The sequence below is a fragment of the Notolepis coatsorum genome (genome assembly GCF_963971535.1).
Source record: "Notolepis coatsorum genome assembly, chromosome: 3".
Lineage (NCBI taxonomy): Eukaryota > Metazoa > Chordata > Actinopteri > Aulopiformes > Paralepididae > Notolepis > Notolepis coatsorum.
The window spans coordinates 4,394,361-4,408,220 of record NC_140167.1 but is presented as its reverse complement, the minus strand read 5'-3'; the positions used below and the strand labels follow the sequence as shown (position 1 = coordinate 4,408,220).

Sequence of the window (13,860 nt, the reverse complement as noted above, 5' to 3'; positions counted from 1 at the left end):
CATCACTACCATCACCACCACCACCACTACCATCACTACCACTACCACCACCACCACTACCATCACCACCACCACCACCACCACCACCACCACCACCACTACCATCACCACCACCACCACCACTACCATCACCACCACCACCACCACTACCATCACTACCACCACCACCACTACCATCACTACCACCATCACTACCACCACCACCACCACTACCATCACTACCATCACTACTACCACTACCATCACCACCACTACCATCACTACCACCACCACCACCACTACCATCACTACTACCACTACCATCACCACCACTACCATCACTACCACCACCACCACCACTACCATCACTACCATCACTACTACCACTACCACCACCACTACCACCATCACTACCACCACTACCACCACTACCATCACTACTACCACCACCACCACTACCACCACCACCACTACCACCACTACTACCACTACCACCACTACTACCACTACCACCACCACTACCATCACTACCACCACCACTACTACTACTACCACTACCATCACTACCACCACTACCATCACTACCATCACAACCTCCACCACTACCATCACTACCACCACCACTACCACTACCATCACTACCACCACCACTACTACTACTACCACTACCACCACCACTACTACTACTACCACTACCATCACTACCACCACCACTACTACTACTACCACTACCATCACTACCACCACCACTACTACTACTACCACTACCATCACTACCACCACTACCATCACTACCACCACTACCATCACTACCACCACTACTACCACTACCATCACTACCACCACTACCATCACTACCACCACTACTACTACTACTACCACTACCATCACTACCATCACTACCATCACTACCACCACTACTACTACTACTACCACTACCATCACTACCTCCACCACTACCATCACTACCACCACCACTACCACTACCATCACTACCACCACTACCATCACTACCACCACCACTACTACTACTACCACTACCATCACTACCACCACTACCACCACCACTACTACTACTACCACTACCATCACTACCATCACTACCACCACTACCACCACCATCACTACCACCACCATCACTACCACCACCACCACCACCACCACTACCATCACTACCATCACTACCACCACCAAATCCACTGCCACTACTACCACCAAATCCACTACCACCACTACCACCACCAAATCCACTACCACTACTACTACCACCAAATCCACTGCCACTACTACCACCACCACTACCACCACCACCGCCACCACCCTTGTAGCTCCTCCCGAGTGCCCACCCCTCGGTGGTGGTGATGGATGATATCTCTCGTCCGTTCTGGCTCTCCTTCCAAACTACACGAGTCTACACGTTTGTTCTAGGGGCTTGTCTCACAACGGAATGGAGAAGTTCTCCGATCAAGACATCCCCCCCCCCCCCCCCCCCTTGACCAGCGAACGGCAAAGGTTGACAGACACGCGAGTTAGATTACTCTTCTCTCTCTCCACCGCCCCCCCCACCCCCTGCTCTCTCCTTCGTGCATGGCCTGAGACGTAGACTCTCAAACGGAGCACGTGGTGGAGGTGTCCTGTCTTCTATACAACACGTCTTTTTCTTCTCTCCGTTTCACTCCTCTCTCTCCTCTCCCTCCTCCTCTCCTCCTAATCTCTTCTCTCGCCCTGTCCTCCTCCTTGCATATATCCCTTGATCTATCCTCTCTCTCTCTCTTTTCTTGTGCGTTTCTCTTTTCCCTCCTCACCCCCTCCTCTGGTTTTTTGGGGGGCTGGCTGTGGTGTCAGTGTAATGACTACTGTCAATGTCAGCTTCTCTCTCTCTCTCTCTCTCCCTCCTCACCTCCCACCCTCCTCCTCACCTCCCCCCCTCCTCACCCCCCCCCCCCCTCCCCCCTCCTCCGAGGCGGCCGCAGATGACCGGGCTGGAAAATTAGCTTGTCGCATCGGCTTTGAATTGAATTGACCTGATTGTACCTTCGCTCACATGTAGAGTAGGGGAAGACGTGTGAAAAAAGAAAAGGGAGAAAAAAGAAACATCTCCCTCCCCTCCCCTCTACCCTCGCCCCCCTCCCTCCCTCGCCCCCCTCCCTCCCTCCCCCCTCCCTATCTCTCCTCTTGTCTCTTTGTTTGATGTATGTAGCGGCATGCGGGACCGCAAGGTGCACACGGGCTCACGCCACGCACGGACCAATGTTGATGTGCTGCGCAGACGGAAGGACGCGCGCACTGCAGATGTGTGTGTGTGTGTGCTCTTGTGCACTGTGTGTGTGTGTGGGGGGGGGGGGGGGGGGTTTGTTTACAGATCGTGTTGGATTGGCTACACCTACACCCGTTCACTGCTTTACATGTTTGCACACGCACACACACACATGCACACGCACGCACACACACACATGCACACGCACGCACACACACACACACACACACACAGAGACACACGCACACACACACATGCACACGCACGCACACACGCACGCGCACACACACACAGAGACACACGCACACACACACACACAGAGACGCACGCACACACACACACACACACACAGAGACACACGCACACACACGCACGCACGCACGCACGCACACACACACGCACACCTTCGTCTCTCTGTCTATTGAAGGGGGATGAGAGACTGTTGTCAGACAAGGGGCGGGATCTATGTTAGACCGTGAAGTGTGTGTGTGCAGGTGCGTGCACGTGTGCATGCATTATGTGTGTAGGTAGGTGTGTGCATGCATGATGTGTGTGTGTGCATGCATGCTGCGTGTGTGTAGGTGTGCATGCATGATGTGTGTGTGTGTGTGTGTGTGTGCATGCATGCTGTGTGTGTAGGTGTGTGCATGCATGCTGTGTGTGTAGATGTGTGTGTGTGTGTAGGTGTGTGCATGCTGTGTGTGTGTGTGAGGACCTGGTAAGGTGACCTCAGCATGCAGCTCATGTAAAGTAACCTTGGTGAGAAGACGGTGTGGAGGTGTGATGAGAAATGGACTGGTTCTCCAAGGTGCCACATCTCTCTCTCTCTCTCTCTCTCTCTCTCTCTCTCTCGCTCTCTCTCTCCCGTCTTTCTCACTGTCACTCTCTCTCTCCCCATCGTTCTCACTCTCACACTCTCCCTCTCTCTGTCTCTCTCTCCCCTTCTTTCTCACTGTCACTCTCTCTCCCGTCTTTGTTTTTCTCACTGTCTCTCTCTCTCTCCCTCTCTCCCTGTCTTTGTGTTTCTCACTGTCTCTCTCTCTCTCCCTCTCTCCCTGTCTTTGTGTTTCTCACTGTCTCTCTCTCTCCCTGTCTTTGTGTTTCTCACTGTCTCTCTCTCTCTCTCTCTCCCTCTCTCCCTGTCTTTGTGTTTCTCACTGTCTCTCTCTCTCCCTGTCTTTGTGTTTCTCACTGTCTCTCTCTCTCTCTCTCTCCCTCTCTCCCTGTCTTTGTGTTTCTCACTGTCTCTCTCTCTCTCTCCCTCTCTCCCTGTCTTTGTGTTTCTCACTGTCTCTCTCTCTCTCTCCCTCTCTCCCTGTCTTTGTGTTTCTCACTGTCTCTCTCTCTCTCTCTCCCTCTCTCCCTGTCTTTGTGTTTCTCACTGTCTCTCTCTCTCTCTCCCTCTCTCCCTGTCTTTGTGTTTCTCACTGTCTCTCTCTCTCTCTCCCTCTCTCCCTGTCTTTGTGTTTCTCACTGTCTCTCTCTCTCTCTCCCTCTCTCCCTGTCTTTGTGTTTCTCACTGTCTCTCTCTCTCTCTCCCTCTCTCCCTGTCTTTGTGTTTCTCACTGTCTCTCTCTCTCTCTCCCTCTCTCCCTGTCTTTGTGTTTCTCACTCTCTCTCCCCATCTTTGTCTCTCGCTCTCTCGCTCTCTCTCTCGCTCTACCTCTCTCCCTCCCGCTGTCTTTCTGTCTGGATTAGCTAAATCTGAGCGGATTTTAATTTGAGTGTTAAAATTGAGGGTTGTTTTTGCTCAGGATATGCAGTACTTTGGCCTTTTTGCACAGCCATGTTGTACCCTCTGCTTAACGCTTTCAGCGCCAGCCGTTTTTATCCATCCTTGTAGTCAATGGGCCAAGCTTTAAAACATAGGGATTTTCACTGTGCGTCACAATGTTTGCAGGGCTATATCTATATTCTATATCATAGCTATGGAGACAATACTATGGCTCATTTGACAGTCACTATCTCTCGTCCAACATGTAAAAGAGTTAATTCTTTCATGTATACGTTCGCGTGTTATCCCGTGGTGAATATTGTATAGTTTCAGAGGGATCCGGGCTAATTCCTGGAAGCTGTGTTATGGAGCGCTATGTGAATTTTGCTAAAGGCGTTCACGTTGCTCGCCTGGAATTTGTTCTTACTTGATTGTCCGGGTAAATAAAGGTTAAATAAAAAAAAAAAACTGTATGCAGATAATTTCCGATATTACATTTTATTTTAATAATGCCAATATCGGCCGATAATATCGGACATCCCTACTGGAAAGCGATGTGCAGCAAACCCTAGTGGGTGTTCACTGGTCTGCTCTTCAGAGAACTTTATCTTTTAGAGTGTTCCATTTATTACCGTCCAGCCTTAAGTGAAGCAAAGCAAACGTGAACTACATTCGAGACCAAAAACAGGACAATCTTTCCTGCAATAAATAAGTCTCTTAAGTTCTTGGCTCTGATTGGCCCCCGGGCCCCGCTGGCCCACCCGTATTCGACCAATTAGCAGGCTTCACCGAAGCATAATGCCCATGAGCCTTTGCTCTATGAGGAGGCGTTGTCCACTAATTGATTTACGGGACCCCTGCTGCTGTATCTCCATGTCTCTCTCTCTCTCTCCCCCTCTGTCTCTCTCTCTCTCTCTCTCTCTCTCTCTCTCTCTCTCTCCTCTCTCTCTCTCTCCCCTCTCTCTCTCTCCGCCTCTCTCTCTCTCTCTCTCTCTCTCTCTCTCTCTCTCTCTCTCTCTACCATGTCACATAGACACACACAGGCTCCACAGAGCGACATGATGGATGACCCTTGTCTTTGGATGCTAATGTATCAAGAGCTCAACCTGCGGCGCTGTGTGTGTACGTGCCTACATCTGTGTGTGTGTGTGGCACCACTCTACTCACTTTTACACACTTCAACCCCTCCCCCCACCCCCACCCCGCCCCAAGTGTTTCCAGTGGAACTACACTCAAATGTGTCTGGCCGTCAAAGCTCAACACTGTTTTACAACTTTTTCCCTTAATGGAGACGAGAAGGCTGAGAGGGAGACACAGGAGAGAAGGTTCTTTGAGACAGTAGGAAGGCTGAGAGGGAGACAGAGTAGAGGAGACACAGGAGAGAAGGTTCTTTATTGAGAGAGTAGGAAGGCTGAGAGGGAGACAGAGTAGAGGAGACACAGGAGAGAAGGTTATTTATTGAGAGAGTAGGAAGGCTGAGAGGGAGACAGAGTAGAGGAGACACAGGAGAGAAGGTTCTTTATTGAGACAGTAGGAAGGCTGAGAGGGAGACAGAGTAGAGGAGACACAGGAGAGAAGGTTCTTTATTGAGACAGTAGGAAGGCTGAGAGGGAGACAGAGTAGAGTAGACACAGGAGAGAAGGTTCTTTATTGAGACAGTAGGAAGGCTGAGAGGGAGACACAGGAGAGAAGGTTCTTTATTGAGACAGTAGGAAGGCTGAGAGGGAGACAGAGTAGAGGAGACACAGGAGAGAAGGTTCTTTATTGAGACAGTAGGAAGGCTGAGAGGGAGACACAGGAGAGAAGGTTCTTTATTGAGACAGTAGGAAGGCTGAGAGGGAGACAGAGTAGAGGAGACACAGGAGAGAAGGTTCTTTATTGACAGTAGGAAGGCTGAGAGGGAGACACAGGAGAGACGGTTCTTTATTGAGACAGTAGGAAGGTAGAGAGGGAGACAGAGTAGAGGAGACACAGGAGAGAAGGTTCTTTATTGAGACAGTAAGGCTGAGAGGGAGACAGAGTAGAGGAGACACGGGAGAGGAGCTTCTTTATTGAGACAGTAGGAAGGCTGAGAGGGAGACAGAGTAGGGGAGACAGTTCTTTATTGAGACAGTAGGAAGGCTGAGAGGGAGACAGAGTAGGGGAGACACAGGAGATAAGGTTCTTTATTGAGACAGTAGGAAGGCTGAGAGGGAGAGACAGAGTAGGGGAGACACAGGAGAGAAGGTTCTTTATTGAGACAGTAGGAAGGCTGAGAGGGAGACAGAGTAGGGGAGACACAGGAGAGAAGGGTCTTTATTGAGACAGTAGGAAGGCTGAGAGGGAGACAGAGTAGGGGAGACACAGGAGAGAAGGGTCTTTATTGAGACGGTAGGAAGGCTGAGAGGGAGACAGAGTAGAGGAGACACAGGAGAGAAGGTTATTTATTGAGACAGTAGGAAGGCTGAGAGGGAGACAAAGTAGAGGAGACACAGGAGAGAAGGTTCTTTATTGAGACAGTAAGGCTGAGAAGGAGACACAGGAGAGAAGGTTCTTTATTGAGACAGTAGGAAGGCTGAGAGGGAGACAGAGTAGAGGAGACACAGGAGAGAAGGTTCTTTATTGAGACAGTAAGGCTGAGAGGGAGACACAGGAGAGAAGGTTCTTTATTGAGACAGTAGGAAGGCTGAGAGGGAGACAGAGTAGAGGAGACACAGGAGAGAAGGTTCTTTATTGAGACAGTAAGGCTGAGAGGGAGACACAGGAGAGAAGGTTCTTTATTGAGACAGTAGGAAGGCTGAGAGGGAGACAGAGTAGGAGAGACACAGGAGAGAAGGTTCTTTATTGAGACGGTAGGAAGGCTGAGAGGGAGACAGATGAGAGGAGACACAGGAGGAGAGAAGGTTCTTTATTGAGACAGTAGGAAGGCTGAGAGGGAGACAGAGTAGAGGAGACACAGGAGAGAAGGTTCTTTATTGAGACAGTAAGGCTGAGAGGGAGACACAGGAGAGAAGGTTCTTTATTGAGACAGTAGGAAGGCTGAGAGGGAGACAGAGTAGGAGAGACACAGGAGAGAAGGTTCTTTATTGAGACGGTAGGAAGGCTGAGAGGGAGACAGAGGAGAGGAGACACAGGAGAGAAGGTTCTTTATTGAGACAGTAGGAAGGCTGAGAGGGAGACAGAGTAGAGGAGACACAGGAGAGAAGGTTCTTTATTGAGACGGTAGGAAGGCTGAGAGGGAGACAGAGTAGAGGAGACACAGGAGAGAAGGTTCTTTATTGAGACAGTAGGAAGGCTGAGAGGGAGACAGAGTAGAGGAGACACAGGAGAGAAGGTTCTTTATTGAGACAGTAGGAAGGCTGAGAGGGAGACAGAGTAGAGGAGACACAGGAGAGAAGGTTCTTTATTGAGACAGTAGGAAGACTGAGAGGGAGACAGAGTAGAGGAGACACAGGAGAGAAGGTTCTTTATTGAGACAGTAGGAAGGCTGAGAGGGAGACAGAGTAGAGGAGACACAGGAGAGAAGGTTCTTTATTGAGACAGTAGGAAGGCTGAGAGGGAGACAGAGTAGAGGAGACACAGGAGAGAAGGTTCTTTATTGAGACAGTAGGAAGGCTGAGAGGGAGAGACAGAGTAGGGGAGACACAGGAGAGAAGGTTCTTTATTGAGACGGTAGGAAGGCTGAGAGGGAGACAGAGTAGGGGAGACACAGGAGAGAAGGGTCTTTATTGAGACGGTAGGAAGGCTGAGAGGGAGACAGAGTAGAGGAGACACAGGAGAGAAGGTTATTTATTGAGACAGTAGGAAGACTGAGAGGGAGACAGAGTAGAGGAGACACAGGAGAGAAGGTTCTTTATTGAGACAGTAGGAAGGCTGAGAGGGAGACAGAGTAGAGGAGACACAGGAGAGAAGGTTCTTTATTGAGACAGTAGGAAGACTGAGAGGGAGACTGAGGAGAGGAGACACAGGAGGAGAGAAGGGAGCAATATCTTCCCCCCCTTTGCTGGTGAGCTACAGTAGCACGACCGCGCTGGCATGTAGGGATCCCTCTAGATCTCTACTTTCATATGATATCTATCGACCTGTAAAAAAAAAAAAAAAAACAGTTGGATATTTACATGATACCAGTGAGTGACATACATGCTGCCGGTATATCGGTCATAATAATCTTAACCGTTTGCGACGCAAACTTCTTCCACCTAAAGAATGTTAAATGAATCTGAACGCCTGTGCGGCTGAACAGTCATCTCCACACGCTACACCCAGCGTGAGCGCCGAACGTGTTCCCACAGATCATCTTTTTTAAAGCGCTGCGCTTTTATTAGACGGTACACACGGCGAGGCGAGATGACCCGGGAGATACGGGGCGACGCTGGACAAAGGTTGCGAGGCAAATTCAACCCCCCCGCCCCCCCCCCCCCCTCCCCCCTTCCCACACACACGCACACACACCCCCCCCATGTCACTTAAATATACGATAGCGTACGATCGTGGCCCGCTGAGCCGCACCGACCAAAACACACCTTTATCAGTTTAATATGGATTGTCTGCTCTTAGATTTGGTTAGTGAGCGACAGTGTTATATTCTCTCTCTCTCTCTCTCTCTCTCTCTCTCTCTCTCTCTCTCTCTGTCCTTGGTGTGTTAGGGGCCTGTAGGATGGGGGGGGGGGGGGGTGGTTGGGGGGGCTAGCAAGGGCCCCTCGTTCCTGGCAAGTGTCGCACCGACCCAGCTTATCTTTTAATGGCTGTCTGTACAACACAAAGCTCGGCTCACACTCTCTCCATAACACACACGCACACACACACACACACACACACACACACACACACACACACACACACACACACACACACACATGATAGGTGAGATGGGGGGGGGGTCAGGCTGGCATTATCTACCAACGAGGGTATTATCCCACTGCACCCTCCATACCCCCCCCCCCCCCCCCCACAGCCCCTCCGCACTACATTTTTGGGGATATTTTTGTATATATTTTTTTGATGCATCGGTATATCATAGGTACATACTAGGTATATCAACTATATATGTATTAGGGGGCTGCTCAATTATGGCAAATCATAATAATCACAATAATTTTGACTATTGAAATCATGATTATTAAACACGATTACTTGTTGATTTGAGAACGTCCTGTGGCGATGACTTTGTTTTTCCTTTCTTTCTTCTCGACCAAAATATTCGGTCATCTTCTACAAGCTCACTTGGGTGTAGAGCCCCATTCATTGTCCATAGTGGACGTCCTAGACTCTGGAGACTAATCACTAGTCGGAGGGTTGCTTCTCAAGACTTTGTTTTGACTAGAGCCTCGAAAACAATGGAAGTGGGCGGCCATTTTGGATAATCATGCCAAATTAATGCCAGTACACGCGTTACAAAAACCTTTTGTAAAACACGAATTTTCCGTGGGATTGTTATCAACTTTGGACCTGTACTAGCCCATTTAGACTGGATGCTGCGTGTGTGTGTTTACAGGGGTCTCAAACTCAATTTACCTGGGAGCCGCTGGAGGTAGAGTCTGGGTGAGGCTGGGCCGCATCAAATATTATATATATATATGATTTAATTTTTTTTTTGTTGCTAAATCAACTCTGCCTCTCTTTGTTAACTACAACAAGCAATGCTGTTTGTTATTTAAGATGAGGTCGGACTCGGCACTGACAGATTTGTGTTCATTATGCTGCTTTTATAAAGCCTCAAATGACGGCTTACAATATTTCATGGAAGCAAAGTGTTTTGTTTGTCTAAGGTTTAAACTTTACAGCACTGACAAAGTTGAACAAAGTTCCACAAAAAGAAAAAATTATTTAAAAAGATATATAGTTTAAATTATAATTTTTTTGTACTTTGATGTCAAGTAGGGGGCCGCAAAATATCCAGCAGGCCGCAATTGGCCTGCGGGCCGTGAGTTTGAGACCCCTTAAGGCTGGATGCTACATATTTAGCTTTAAGACCTGATGCAACGTTTAGGTCATTTCAGACGGTGTCGCCATTTTCAAGGTATGTGAGTAATGAAAAGCGCTGTGATTCGCTGAAATGCATGTGGGGGAATGCTTTGTGATTTAAATTTTTTTATTTTTTATTAACACTTTCAGCGCCAGACCCGACATTTCTCGGGTTATCTCGCCAGCGGTTGAGCGGGTTTTCGATCGTTTTCATAATTTTTTCTTTTATTTGATTTTAATATTCTATACAGTCGCACAGACCTCGGTTTATCATTGGGACTCATTCTGAGACATCGAGATTGCAATGTCGGCCGAATCATGCTAGGTGGCAGTATCTTATATTTTGTATTTTATATTTGTTGTTGTTTATAGATTTTTTTTAATAAACGTCAATGCACATTATAGTAAATGAATGATGTTCAAATAAAAGCCCAAGTTGTAATCTATCAAATGGTTTTCTTTTCATGTGTCTTACCTGCTCCAGAGGCTGAGATATAAAAGGTTTTAGTGAAGATTGACAATTCTGGAAATCTTTCCAAAAAACCCTCAGGGTTTAAGAGATTGTGTAGAATAATTGCATAGGTTTTAATAGGCGTCTTTAGGTCTAAAATGGGCTAGATAAGACTTCAGGCTATGGAACAGTTATGTTTTCGTACACCTTACTGTAAATTGTACCTCATCCCATTTCTGCTTTGCACTATAATAGTATTGTATATTAGTATATTGCATAGTATATTGTATATTGTATGGTAACTCAGTTACTTCTAGTCTGCATCGAACATTGTACATATGTCTATACTGAACACTAGGGGTGGGACAATACATCGATCCAGATCGATATATCGATCTATTATCAATAATCAAATGGGATCGATGCAGCGTAAAAAGATCGATTCATATTGCGATACTCTTATTTTGAAAATCCCCGCGAGTCATATCCGCCGGCGCCCAGTATTGTGAAACTCCGTGTAGACATTATAGCAGTGTTTGCGTCTTGTAAAGCACTACAGAGCGTCTATTTTGCGAGCCGATATAAGTCTGTGCAGTTTTTTCCCCGCAACGGGTCAAATGCATATAACAGGCGTTGCATCGTCGCCATTCCTTTATGCCAACGTCGCGTTAAATATCTAAATGAACGTCGCGTTGGCTGCTTAAAAGCTAAGCAGCTAACCGTGAGAGAGAACAGGAGAGGGGACTTGGAAGGAGGAGGGGTGGGGGCCGTGGGGGACTGTGTGTGTGTGTGTGTGTCTGTGTGTGTGTCTGTGTGTGTGTTAAAGCTCAATATATAAAAAGTGAACAGGAGGTCTATTTGTATTAAAAACAATAGATTGTTTTTCATTTAAATGTCTGGAAGAGCTAAAAAATAAATACATCAATTGATATTTCCGTAGCCTTTTTTTAGTTGATCTAAATGTGACTGATTGTGTTAAATGGGCACATAATATCGCCTCATATTGATCGCAGGCACCTGAATTGAATCGTATCGTATCGTATCGTGGCAGACTTTGTGATATCGGCAAATATCGTATCGTTGTCCAAAGAATCGATATCGTATCGTATCGTGATGAAACTGGTGATTCCCACCCCTATGTGACACTGGGACCTCTATTTTTACTTCTTTTTACATGCTACTTTATTTTATTTCATACTTATCTTGTCTAGCACAGTCTCTGGAACGTAACAGTAAGAAGCATTTTGTATAAAAGTATTCTGTACTTCTGTATGACAACTATTAAAGAAACTTGAAACTTAACTTTTCCAGCTCCTACCTCTCAGCTGGAACTTAAAAACAGGCATCTGGCAACAAGTAAACAGAAATGTGGGTAAACAAAACTCTTACTTCAGTGTGTTCAAACCTCTGTAACTCCATTACATTAGCACTCAGAGTGATTCTTCTTTGTTGTGGAAGAAATATCAGAATGTTTCCTTTCAAAAGAGACCAGACTCATGCATGTGCTATAAGGATAAAGTATAATACATCGCACATTGCTTTGGGTATGCCATCGCCTGGCGTGTTATGCAAAACGAGCCCCATTTTCTCTCGATGCATATGTGGTTATAAGTGATTCTTCATTTACTTCTTAGAGCCTTGGTCTATGTTTACGAGTCACTTTGCATCCTGGAGCAGGAGAGCAGCATTAGACCCATGCTTTTCTCCTCTCTCCATCTCTTTATCCATCCATCCATCCTCCCCTCCCTCCTTCCTTTCCTGCTCCTCACCTCGCTGCCCTCTTTCTGTTATCCCTGCTCTCTCTCTCTCTCTATTCTCTCTCCGTCTTTCTCCGTCTCTCTTGTCTCTCTCTCTGTCTGTCTCTCTCTCTGTCTCTCTTGCTCTTTCTTTCCTCTCTTGCTCTTCCCTCTCTATCTCTCCTCTCTCTCTATCTCTCTCTGTCTCTCTGTCTCTCTCTCTGTCTCTCTGTCTCTCTTTCTCTCTCTCTGTATTTCTTTCTCTCTCTGTCTCTCTGTATCTCTGTCTCTATCTCTGTATCTCTTTCTCTCTCTGTCTCTCTGTCTCTCTGTCTCTCTGTATCTCTGTCTCTATCTCTGTATCTCTTTCTCTCTCTCTGTCTCTGTCTCTCTCTCTGTCTCTCCTCTCTCTCTCTCTCTCTCTCTCTCTCTCTGTCTCTCCTCTCTCTCTCTCTCCTCTCTCTCTATCTCTCTCTCTCTGCTCAGGGTAGTGTGCAAATTATTCCTTGGAGGTGTCTTGTGTCTTTAAATGAAGAATCCAGTGGCATCGGTGGCCACTATTTATATATAATATACATATTATGTATGTATATATATATATATATATATATATATATATATATATATATATATATATATATATATATATACACATACATGTATATATATATATACATACACACACACATATATGTACTATATATGCACATGTACATATATATACACACGCATATATATATATATATACACATATATACATGTACACGCTCATGCACACACACACACACACACACACACACGTGCACGCTCGCCATGTCAGACCCAAATTGATGAGGCAGATGTATGACGGGTGCTGCACAACAAATTAAGTTGACAGTGATGTATGAGAGACCAGCACCACTGTGATCTCCCCCAGCCCCCTGCACACACACACACACACACGCACAGCCCCCTGCACAGACACACACACACGCACACACACACACACACACACACACACACACACACCCAGCCCCCTGCACACACACACACACACACAGACACACACACACGCACACGCACACGCACACACACACAGCCCCCTGCGCGCGCACACACACACACACACACACACACACACAGCCCCCTACACACACACACACACACAGCCCCCTGCACACACAGACACACACACACACACACACACACACAGCCCCCTACACACACACACACACACACACACACACACACACACACACACACAGCCCCCTGTACTGATGGACCCCTGCTCACACACCCAGGGCAGCACTGGCCTCTAACTCCCACACCTTCTTGTTAGGCAGCCCCCCCCCCCCCCCCCTCTCACCCCCCCCCCCCCCCCCCCACCTCACCCAGACCCAGTATAATGAAGTTCCTAACACTGATTTGTGTTTTTTTTCTCCTTTTTCTCTTTCCTTCCTTTTTCCATCTCTCATTCTGTCTGTCTTGTTCTCTCTCTGTCTCTCTCCATCTGTTTCTGTCTCTCATCTCTCTATCTCTGTTTCTCTCTCTCTCTCCATCTATGTTTCTCTCTCTCCATTTCTCTTTCTCTCCATCTCTCTCCACCTCTCTACCTCTCCATCTTTCTTTTTCTCCACCTTTCTCTCTCTCCACCTCGCTCTCTCTCTCTCTCCACCTCTCTCTCTCTCTCCCCCTCTCTCTCCCCCTCTCCCTCATCTCTCTCTGTTTCTCTCTCTCTCCATCTCTGTTTCTCTCTCTCCATTTCTCTCTCCACCTTTCTCTCTCTCTCCACCTCGCTCTC

General features: G+C 47.4%; 1 protein-coding gene across 1 annotated transcript in view; it reads left to right on the top strand.

The window, feature by feature from the left end:
• LOC311225516 (actin-histidine N-methyltransferase-like) overlaps window positions 1-13,860 on the top strand; it is an 80,817-nt gene that overhangs the window by 33,194 nt on the left and 33,763 nt on the right.